The 11,965-nt window shown below is 51.7% G+C and overlaps 1 non-coding gene across 1 annotated transcript; it reads right to left on the bottom strand.

The window, feature by feature from the left end:
• Window positions 1-11,536: 11,536 nt before the first annotated feature.
• On the bottom strand, window positions 11,537-11,608 carry TRNAC-GCA (transfer RNA cysteine (anticodon GCA)). The gene has a single exon. It is a non-coding gene; the product is annotated as a tRNA-Cys (tRNA).
• Between the last annotated feature and the right edge of the window lie 357 nt (window positions 11,609-11,965).

Below are 11,965 nucleotides of genomic sequence, written 5' to 3'. Positions count from 1 at the left end.
AGACCTGTGTCCAGTGTTAATTGCACCTCTTGATCTGGGCACCTGACTCTCTTATAGCCCTGCTCCCAGGAGCAGACAGCTTGCCCCATGACAGCCTGGCTCTCCCTCACTCACTCACTCACTCATCCACCCCTAAACACCTACTCACCAGCTTCTATGTGCCAGACACAGCCCTCTCCTCCCATCTCTCTGAATCTGTCTACCACCCCAGTGCCATCTGCCCTGCGATGGGCAGTCAGTGCTTTCTCCACCTAACAGAACTGTGGTCCCCTTATCCTCTCCTGCACTAGGGTGCTGAGGAGCAGAGGGGGCCCTGCCCAGGCAGCGGAGCAGGGGCAAGAACCTGGCCAGGACTCCACCCCCGAGGACAGCTGACCCCCTCCTTCTCCCTTTACCATGCACTTCATTCTGTCAGCCCCCTTCATCTGCTCAACCTGCAAATATGGTGGAGAAATAAGGTGAGCCAGCTCTGGATTCCCTCTCCAGGAGGAAATTGATTTGTGCAGGGGGTGCAACACTATGAGAACTTGCTGGTAAATTCCCAGCTCATGGAAGATGGTGGGAAGCAAGCTTCATAGCGGAGGGCAGGCGGCTCCGCCTGAGCAGTGGGAACGGGTAAGCAGCTGGGGAGGAGGGTCCTCTTATCCGAAAGGCTGTGTGTTGGTGTGGCAGAGAGCTGGACTCCCTGTCCCTGCCACTGACGGAGAAGCCCAAGCAGGCTTTGAGTCCCCCATCAACTCTTCCCAGGGCCCAGTCCTCTCCCCATGGAAGCATCTCCAGGAGAGTCTGTGAGGTTCATGGGCTTTGGTGGTGGTGGTGGTTTAGTCTCTAAGTCATGTCCGACTCTCGTGACCCCATAGACTGTAGCCCACCAGGCTCCTCTGTCCATGGGATTCTCCAGGCAAGAACACTGGAGTGGGTTGCCATGCCCTCCTCCAGGGGATCTTCCCTACCCAGGGATCAAACCCGGGTCTCCTGCATTTCAGGCAGTTGGGGAAGTAGCTATTTTGTCCAGAAATACGGAAGAGGGACCTAGTCCCCATGGACTGTTTTGTGGCAAGTTTTCCTGGCACCTGAAGTAACTGCACACCTACTGTGCGCTCTGCATCTCAAGGCCACTGGGACCCACCTCCTTCCATTGATATTTCAGATTAAGCTTCCATGTGGGAAGGGGGAGGGGGTGGGAAGAGTGGGGCAAGTGGGGGGAGGGGTGGGAGGTGGCACCAGCTCCAGCACAGCTGACGGAGCTGGAACTGGTCCCTGCTCAGGTGTCCTGGGGCCCAACACCTTATATGAGCCCTTTCCCTGGCCAGGTGAGCCCAGGTCAGCCCAGCCTGGGGGGGGGGGCACTTTCCCTGGCAGCACAGCCTGGCAGAGACCTGGCAGGAGGTCACTGGCCGGCTCCTGCTCCACGTCAGACCCCCAGCCTATAGTCTCCACCCCATGATGCTGCCTGCCACTCCAGGGCCCCCCAGGAAGGGGACTTCTTTGACGAGCTCTGCTAGGAAACAGGCCTGAGGGGCTGAAGTAGCAAAGGGCATGCATCCCAGGCTTGGAGGGACAGGCCCAGGGGAGACAGCGCTCCGTAGGCCACAAAGAGGAGACACCCTGAGGGCAGTCTGTGGGAGAGACAAAGCCACAGAGACACTGGGATACGAAGGGGCAGCTCTCCCAAATTGTTCTAGTTAATAAAGCAGAGTCGAAATGTTCAGTACGTTCAGTTACTCAGGAAAGCAGAACATGGGTTCTAAGCTCTGTACGAGTGAAGAGAGTTCTTAGGACTTCCCTGGTCGTCCAGTGGCCAAGATTCCGCACTCCAGTGTAGGGGGCCCAGGTTCGATCTGCAGTCAGGGAATTAGATCCCACATGCTGTAACTAAGACCCAGTGCAGCCAAATAAATAAATAAATGTTTAAAAAGAGAGAGAGTGTTCTCGCTGAGCCACAGTCACAAGAACCACTCCTCTGATGGGAGAGAGGACAGAGAGGACCAGCTGGAGGGCCCTCCACCCGTTTGTTGCACAAAATGTTCAAAGGATGCTTTATGTTGGGGAAAAACCTGGTGGTTTTTACATCGCTACACCATAAAACAAATATTTTGACTTTTATTTAACAAACTTCATGCAGTATTTCATTATTATATCATATTTTCAACCATTAAAGAAAATTGTCTTCTTTAGGTTGGTGATGTGGCTTTTAGCTAAACAAGAATTTCTCAGATATGATGCTGGAAGCTCAATTGGTTTGTCTTCAAAATTAAGAACATCTGCTCTTTGAAGGGGTCATCCCTGCTAGCTCAGACAGTAAAGCGTCTGCCTACAATGCAGGAGATCTGGGTTCGATCCCTGGGTTGGGAAGATCCGCTGGAGAAGGAAATGGCACCCTACTCCAGTACTCTTGCCTGGAAAATCCATGGACAGAGGAGCCTGGTAGGCTGCACCCCATGGGGTCACTAAGAGTCGGGCACGACTGAGTGACTTCACTTTCACTTTTCACTTTTATGCTTTGGAGAAGGAAATGGCAACCCACTCCAGTGTTCTTGCCTGGAGAATCCCAGGGATAGGGGAGCCTGGTGGGCTGCCGTCTATGGGGTCGCACAGAGTTAGACACGACTGAAGTGACTTAGCAGCATCAGCATTTCTTTGTAAGACACCATTAGGAGAATGAAAAGACAAGTCACGTCCAGGAGAAAGTATTTGCAAGCCATAGCTGATACAAGGCCAGCACCATAATATGTTCACAACTCATCATAAGAAAACAAACCACCCAAATGAAAAAATGGATGAAAGATGTGAGCAGATACTTCACTACAGAAGATATATGATGGCAATAAGCACCCAAATGCCATCAGCATCATTAATAGTTAGAGAAATGCACATTAAAACCACATGAGTTACTACTGAGTTGGGCTGAAAAGTTCATTCAGGTTTTTCCGTAATATTGCATGGAAATACCCAAATGAACTTTTTGGCGAACCCAATACTACATTACATTGGAATGTAAATGAGAAAGATTGACCATAACAAGTGCTGGTGAAGATGTGGGGCAACCGGAAGATTCATACACTGCTGTGCAAACACAAAATGGTATAACCACTTTGGAAAACAGTTTGGCAGTTTCTTAAAAAATGAAACATACTCCTAGCATAGGATCTAGCTGTCCCACTCCTAAGTACTTAGCTAAGAGAACTGAAAGCATTTATCCATGTGCTTGTGCACAAATGTCACAGTAATGTTTTCAGTAAAGCCAGAAATTGGAACAACTCAAACATTTATCCACAGGTGAAGGAATAAACAAATTGTGGTGTATGCATGAAATGGAACATTTCTTCTCAATAACAATGAATGAACTATCAATACATACTACAATAGGCTTGCATCTCAAACAATTACCTTGAGTTAAAGAAACCAGACCAGAAGAGAGAAAGAAAACACAGAGAAAGAGAGAGAGTACAGGTGGCTTGATTCCATTTATATGAAATTCTAGAAAATTAATTTTCAAAAATCAAATGAATCTGTGGCAAGATCAGTGGTTGCCTGGGGTGTTGACAGTAGTCTAAGGGACTATTAATAGTATTTTAATTCAAAAGCAGAGACATTACTTTGCCGACTAAGGTCCATCTAGTCAAGGCTATGGTTTTCCCAGTGGTCATGTATGGATGTGAGAGTTGGACTGTGAAGAAGGCTGAGCGCCAAAGAATTGATGCTTTTGAACTGTGGTGTTGGAGAAGACTCTTGAGAGTCCCTTGGACTGCAAGGAGATCCAACCAGTCCATTCTAAAGGAGATCGGCCCTGATTATTCACTGGAAGGACTGATGTTGAAGCTGAAATTCCAATACTTTGGCCACCTGATGTGAAGAATTGGACTCATTGGGAAAGACCCTGATGCTGGGAAAGATTGAAGGTGGGAGGAGAAGGGGACGACAGAGGATGAGATGGCTGGATGGCATCACCGACTTGATGGACATGAGTTTGAGTAAACTCCAGGAGTTGGTGATGGACAGGGAGGTCTGGCGTGCTGCAGTCCATGGGGTTGCAAAGAGTCAGACATGACTAAGTGACTGAACTGAACTGAATAGTATGGAGAGAAAAAGCAGAGGAGAGGCAGGTTCTGGGCTCCACTTTGGACACACGTGCCGATTCATCTCCCGCCCCCAACCCCCTTCCCCTAATCTCTGCAGCCTCCCCATCCCTTGACTGCCATCAGCACTGTCAGCACCAAGCAGAGCATTTGCTTTCACGCCTGGAAGGGGCACTGGCTGCTCCTGTCCACCCATCTTATGGGGAAAACAGAAGAAAGCAGAAGAGATTTAGGTCAACCCTTGGAATCATCTGCCCTTATGGGGTCCACAGCCTCTGGGTGCCTCCCCGCTTCCCATCTCCCTGAGCCTGCCATTATGGTTTTAATGTATGTTTCTCTAATTGCTAATGATGCCGATGGCATTTTTGGGTGCTTACGAGCCTCTCGTGGAGAAGGAAATGTCAACCCACTCCAGTGTTCTTGCCTGGAGAATCCCAGGGATGGGGGAGCCTGGTGGGCTGCCGTCTATGGGGTCGCAGAGTTGGACACGACTGAAGCGACTTAGCAGCAGCAGCAGCAGCATGAGCCTCTCGGGGAGGTCATACCAGCTCCCCGAGGCCAGCTGAGCGGTGGATATCAGCCTCCCTCTCTTCTGACCATCTCTCAAGCTATTTGCTGGTCTTTGCTACCCCTCACTCCCGGGACACGGTCCCCACCTGCTCATCTCCTTTTGGCTGCCACTGTCTCTCAAGAACTTCTTTTCAAAAGTTCCCGCTTGCCACCGGCACAGCCCACTTTGCACCCCTTCGCTGGGCAAAGGCTGGGCAGCCGCCAGAGGCTCCATCTCCAGCCTGGATGCAGTGACCTCTGCTCCCCCCTCTCCCGCCTCTCTGGTAGTGCCGGGTAGCCTCTGCATCTGGGCTGGTGGGCCTCCCCCATCCCTGGTTCCCCAGCGCCTTGACCTCAGCTCCTCATTGGCCAGAGGACACAGCCGGGACTGGTCATTCCTGGAAACTGCCCCCCACGTCGTGGCCTCTGCTCGTCCCCACCCCACTACAGCCTCGTCTCCTCCCCCCACCATCCCCTCGCTCCGCCCCCTGACTGTCTTCTGTTCTCCCAGCTGCTCACGTCTTCCTGGCTTCCGCCCACCTTCCCACCCAATGCTGACGCCAAGGTGGGTCACCCACCTCCACCGACTGTGCCCTCAGTCTAATCACTCATTACATCAGTCAAACCCAGGACTCCTGTCTTCTCTATGTGTTTCTGAATCTCTGCAATAAGTCCCCTCAGTGCAAAACTGAGCCCTCTCCCTAACAGAGCCCAATACATACCTGTTGGGTTACCCCCTCACCTGGGGTGGGACCTCAGCCCACAATTCATCAGGCTCCCTGCCTTCCTTCTAGGGGTGAGGCACCCTGGGGCAGTCATTGATAACCCCCTTCTAGGGCCCAGCTCCCCATGAGCCTGCTCTAGAACCAGGGAGCTCTTCCTGTGCTGAGGTCTGCACCCCAGTGTCCAGATCCCATGAGGTGCCTCTGCTCTTGGGAGGCATCCTACAGGGACTTCACCCTCTGGCCAACACCCTTCCCCAAACCTCCCTCTGCTGACCTTGGGTCAGCTCTATGTCCTCTCAAGCTACCTTGATCATCCTGTTTGGGGAAGGACACCCAGGACAGTAGGGAGGATGGAAGGGATGAAGCTATTGTGAGTCCTGGCCTCTGGGGGACCTCAGTTATTGTGTGAAAACAAAAGGGACTCCTAGCAAGGGACCAGGGGCTTCCCAGGGGGCACCAGTGGTAAAGAATCTGCCAGCCAATGCAGGAGACCCCAAGATATGCAGGTTCAATCCCTGGGTTGGGAAGATCCCCTGGTGTAGGAGATCAGTCAGTATTCTTGCTTGGAAAGTCCATGGATAGAAGAGCCTGGTGGGCTACATTCCATGGGGTCACAAAGAGTTGGAGCAAGAGAACCAAGTGAGCATATGAGCATACTGTAATAATAATAATAACAACAGAACAGCAGGAATCCTAGGGCCCTGGAATCAGAGAGAACTGGGTTGACTCCAGTCCTGAGTTTCAATCCTGGTTTTAACGACTTACTAGCAGTGGGATCATGTATAAGTCATTTCACCTCTATGAGCTTCTAATTCCCTATCTTTAAAGTGAGCAGCAGAGGATGAGATGGCTGGATGGCATCACGGATTCAACCGACATGAACTTGGGCAAACTCCAGGAGAGGGTGAGGCACAGAGAGGTCTGGCATGCTGCAGTCCATGGGGTTGCAAGCAGTCAGACAGGACTCAGTGACTGAACTCAACAACAAAATGGGAAAACCGGTAGTACCTGTTCTGGTGCTTGTGTGGATGCTAAATGAAACAGGTCACTTAGAAGTCCCTGTAACAGAGTAAACATTCAACAAACATTAGCTCTCAGGACTATTGCTAAAATGTTACAAAATGGCCAAGTGAAAGTGAAAGTGTGAGTCGCTCAGTCGTGTCTGACTCTTTGTGACCCCATGGACTATACAGTCCATGGAATTCTCCAGGCCAGAATACTGGAGAGGATAGCCTTCCCCTTCTCCAGGGGATCTTCCCAACCCAAGGATCAAACCCAGGTCTCCTGCACTGTAGGCAGATTCTTTACCACCTGAGCCACCAGGGAAGATTCCTTAACAAACTCCCTGTCCATCACAAGTCTCCCTAAAATGGAAAGGAATTTGAAACGACCTAAATATCCAAGCTTTAGGTAACTGCGCAGGTCAGGTGTATCAGAGGATGACATGGAAAACCCCTCCCTGTCTTTCCAGCCTGGCTCCATGACCAAGCTCTTTTGCTGGTCTGCCAGGAATGTTCCACACTCTCCACCCCCAGAATCCGCCAACCAGACCCTTCTGGTCTCAAACAACTGTTGGTTAAGCCAAGGTCACGTGTCACTGTGTCTGTAGAGACCCCCACTCCCGCACTGCCTCCTGCTCTGACTCCCCCGGGGCCTCATGCACACCTCCATCATCACACACGTCTCTGTATTCCTGATGGCTGGACTTGCACTGGGAAGCAAGGCTGGGGCCAGGACCACTAGCGCGAATCATGGCAGACAACGTCAGCGCAGCCACACTTGCGCCTTCACCTTGGAGGTCTTGGTGATTCGAGGAGGAGTGTCGGAGCTCGTGGTCCTCTCCGTGCGGTAACTGATGGAGCCCGAGGAGGAGAGAGGCAGGTGGTGAAGTGTCCTGGGCGTTTGCAGCCCTGTTCTAGGAAAAGAGGGATGTTCCCAGGATATCTGGGTGGGAAGGGGTGGGTGACCACGCAGTTTCATTGAGGTGGGGTGTGCTTGCCTCCACCTGGAGAGCCTTCCAGGAGCCCCCCAGACGGCTGCTCTCCCTGCAGGACGCCAGGGTTGCTATCAAGCTCCTGGGTTTCATTCCTATTTCAGTCTGCGCGAGGGGAAGCCATCAGAGGTTTGGAGCGGCAGGGGAACGAGATCTCGCTCCGGCCACTGCGGGGAGAATGGATTCGAGGGGAGGACAGTGCAACCCAGGAGATGAGGCTGGAGACAGTTGGTGGGGTGGGGAGCGTTCTGAAGGAGGAACTGCTGGCAGTCACTGACAGGCTGGGTGTGAACCCGGAGGAGGAGAGTCAGGGGCCACACTAGGCTCTCGGTGGGGCAGCTGGGCAGGTTTGGGCCCCTGTGTTCTACTGCAGTAGGGTTAGGAAGGAGCAGACTGGGGTGAGGGTGGGATAAATTAAGCTAGAGAATCCCATTAGGTAACCCAGGGGAGGTAGGTGTTCAAGTCTGGAGGGTAAGGAGTGGTCCAGGCTGGGGACGTAAATCATCGACATAAGTCACCAACGTGTTACAGGAATTTGAAGCCACAGGACTAAGAGGTGAGAAGTCAGGCCAGGACATCGCCCTGGGTGTCCCAACATTTCCAGGCTGGTGGAAGAGGAGAGCTAGACAGGAAGGCAGAGAAATAGCACCCAGTGAGGCAGGATGGAAGCAAAGTGAGGTGTCTGGAAAGCTTAGCCTTCACAAGTTTTGAGGATGGAGTGGTCATCCTTGTAAAAGTGCAAGAGGCTAAGTAGAGAGCAGAGAGAGAGCTGGCCTCTGCTGTCAGCAAAATATTACTCAAATACAGGTCACTGATGACCTTGATGAAGGCCATTTCAATGGACCAGGTATTAATACAGTGAAAACTGGACTGGAGTGGGATATAAGAAAGTGGAGTCAGCAGGTACAGACAGTTCTTCTGAGCTGTCTTCTGGGAAATGGGAGCAGAGAAACTGGGCAGGAACTAGAGGGGTCACAGATCAAAAGCTGCTGCTAAGTTGCTTCAGTCGTGTCCGACCCTGTGCGACCCCACAGACGGCAGCCCACCAGGCTCCCCCGTCCCTGGGATTCTCCAGGCAAGAACACTGGAGTGGGTTGCCATTTTCTTCTCCAATGCGTGAAAGTGAAAAGTGAAAGTGAAGTCACTCAGTTGTGTTTGACTCTTAGCGACCCCATGGACTGCAGCCTACCAGGCTCCTCTGCCCATGGGATTTTCCAGGCAAGTGTGCTGGGGTGGGGTGCCATCACCTTCTCCAACGGATCAAGAGAGGCTTTTTCAAAAGTAAGTGCTAGGGCTTCCCCGGTGGCTCAGTGGTAGACAGTCCATCTGCCAATACAAGAGACACGGGTTCGATCCCTGGCCCGGGAAGAACCCACATGCCACGGAACAACTAGGTATGTGCGCTACAACTACTGTGCCTGAACTCTAGAGCCTGGAGGGCTGAATATGCTGAGCCCACACGCGGCAACTACTGCAGCCCACGCGCCCTAGAGACTGCGCTCTGCAAAAAGAGAAGCCACCGCAGGGAGAAGCCTGAGCACCACAGCTAGAGAGTACCCCCTGCTCGACACAACTAGAGAGAGCCCACACGGCAGCAAGGACCCAGCACTGCCAACACTAAATATTAAAGAAAAACACCCAAAGCCTCAATCAGGACTTCCCTGGTGGCCCAGTGGTTAAAAACGTGGGTGATATTAAGGCATGCGGTGCGCCTAAGACAACACAATCCTGTAGAGAGGAATTAAACGTTGATGCAGGAGAGAGAAAACGCAGTGGGGTTCTTGAGGAGGCAAGAAGCGAGTTTAATTCACAAGTGATAGATTGACCTTGACAGATGAGAATGAAAACATTTCTTCTTAACAGAGCCGAAGGCAGCTGCTATGAATGCAGACAGACTGGTTGCTTGGAATTAATGGGAGAAAGGTGGAAATAGTTTTCATCTAATTGCATCCATTGTCTGAATAGTTAAGATATTCGGCTACAGTAGGGGAGAGGGAGGGAGTGTTGAGAATTTGAAAAGAGCATAGAAGAGGTGAAGAAGCTGTCTCAGAAAGTGAGAAAACAAGCATATACAAGACTCCTGCGTGTGTGTGTGTTTGTGTATGTGTGTGTGTGTGTGCTGTGTGCTCTCTCACATCTGATGCTGTGACCCCATGGACTGTAGCCCACCAGGCTCTGTCTGTGGGATTTCCCAGGCAAGAATGGGTTGCCCTTTCCTCCTCCAGGGGATCTTCCCAACCCAGGGATTGAACCTGGCTCTCTTGTGTCTCCTGCATTGGCAGGCGGATTCTTTACCACTACTGCCACCCTAACTACATCCAATACTAACTTGAGATTTTGGTCACAGGTGAAGTTTGTCAAGACGGCTGGGTGATTGTCCCCAGCAATGTCCAGCTGCTTGGATGTGGGCATGGAATAAGTGAATACCTGCACTGTGATTTCGCCAGGTAGATTCCATTCAGGGAGAGAGGGCCAGATACATAAGAGATTTGAAAGAGAGCTGTTGATTCGCTGGGCCAAGGGATCCAAGCTGTGTGGGCAAGAGGAGAGAACACGGGGAGGGGAGGCAGGTGATGAAAAGCCATATGGTGCCTTGAAAGAAGGCCTGGCAAGGTCAGCAGACAGCGGTGATGGTCCGATACTGTGCTTGAAATCAAGACCTCGAAGGCAGCAGCCTCACTGATGAGCACAAGATACACATCTCAGGCACCTGCTTTCTGCACCACAGTGGACCCACACGCTGGTCCATGAGCCCCTTGAGAACAGGGATCCCGCCTCACTTTTCTTAAGGATGCTTAACCCTGAGCCTGAATCTGGTACGCCATGCTTGCATGCTAAGTCACATCAGTCGTGTCCGACTCTTTGCGGCCCTATGGACTGTAGCCCGCCAGGCTCCTCTGTCCATGGGATTCTCCAGGTGAGAATACTGGAGTGCGTTGCCATGCCCTCCTCCGGGACCTTCCAGACACAGGGATCGAACCTACATCTCTTGTGTCTCCTACACTGGCAGGCAGGTTCTTTACCACCAGCACCATCTGGGAAGCTCCAAATCTAGTACATAGTAAGTATTTTAATTCATATTTGTTGGATGAAAGACAGGGAAATAAATCCTACATGAGCAGCTGTGCGAAGTGCCCCTACCTCCTCAAGGTGGGAAACGAGCTCCTCTGAGTTTAGGGCCGAAGGAAGGACAGGACTTGGGCCAGGTGGCCGAACCACACGTGAAAAATTCCAGGTACCTCTGTACAAGCTCAGTGTTTTTCTACCAGCTTGGATTCCCCAGAGCCTGGTGCTGACCTGCAGGACCTTCTCCAGGTGCCCACCCTCTCTCTGAGCCTTTTCAGCAAGGACTTCATTTCCAGATTTGCACCCAGGGAAGGCTGGGGGCAAGGCTGTAGTGAGAAGGGAAAGGATGCTGAAGGGACTCTGGAGGTCAGACATGGAGAAGGGGAGAGTGGGGAGGGCCCTGTAGCCAGGTCATGTCTTCAACAGATTTTTCTTTTTATCTTGGGCTGTGCCATGTGGGATCTTTGCTCCCCCACCAGGAATCAAACCTGTGCCCCCTGCATTGGGAGCATGGAGTCTTAACCACTGGGTCACCAGGGAAGTCCCTCAACAGACATCCTTTGAGCCCCTACCGTGTTCCCATCTGTGCCAGGTACTGAGGACCCCTGGCTGATTAAGGAGGTTCATGGTTCAGAGAACTGTGCCCACTGCAGATACAACCGCCGAGGGACAGCGTGATCATCGTGGTTTCAGCCCGTCAGGGTTAGTCTCTGCCCGCAAAGCCAAGAGTCCTTTGTGAACTGAGCCGAGATGTGCAGGCTGATGAGAAATGATTTTCTTGCAAACACCTTGTGCACAGCAAGAGGGAGGGGAAAGAGAAGGCAGCAAGAGCCGGGGCCCAGGAGAGGGAGCAGGGCTTGGGTCAGCTCCTCTTGCCATCAGCAGCAGTCTAGCGTCTCTCCTTCCTGTCTTGTCTCCTCCAGCCCAGACCGTGCAGGGCCAAACGTGGTTTTGTTGTCTCAAGTCTCAATCTGTTCACTCCCTCTAGTGGACATCTGTTGAGTCTGTTTACCCAGCATCCATCTCTCTAGCTGTTCATTAATCTCCCCTTTCTCACCTTTCCCCCCCAAATACTCTCTCCTGAAAGATGAGCCCTAAGGTGGGTTCTGTGAGTGAAGAAAACAAGGGGGCACCCGGACTTGAACCAGGGACCTCTTGATCTGCAGTCAAATGCTCTACCACTGAGCTATACCCCCAGTCACAACTGTCTAGCTAATATTTCATGTCCAGAATCATATCATGCTAACACTGACAATCAGTGGCAGAGTTAAATATCAACTGATTAAACAAACTCAGTGGGTAAAGAGTCAGCCTGCAATGCAGGAGATCACAGGAGATCCAGGTTCAATCCCTGGGTCAGGAAGATCCCCTGGAGGAGGAAATGGCAACCCACCCCAGGACTCTTGCCTGGAGAATCCCATGGATGGAGGGATTGGACAATCCCATGGACTGGTGGGCTACAGTCCATGGCATTGCAAAGAGTTGGACAGGACTGAGGATGAACACGAAAACAAATCTTTAAGAAATTTAGATCAGAGAAAAAACTGACTTTA

This window comes from Capricornis sumatraensis, chromosome 5 (assembly GCF_032405125.1).
Source record: "Capricornis sumatraensis isolate serow.1 chromosome 5, serow.2, whole genome shotgun sequence".
Taxonomy (NCBI): Eukaryota; Metazoa; Chordata; class Mammalia; order Artiodactyla; family Bovidae; genus Capricornis; species Capricornis sumatraensis.
This window is presented reverse-complemented; position numbering and strand designations above follow the sequence as displayed.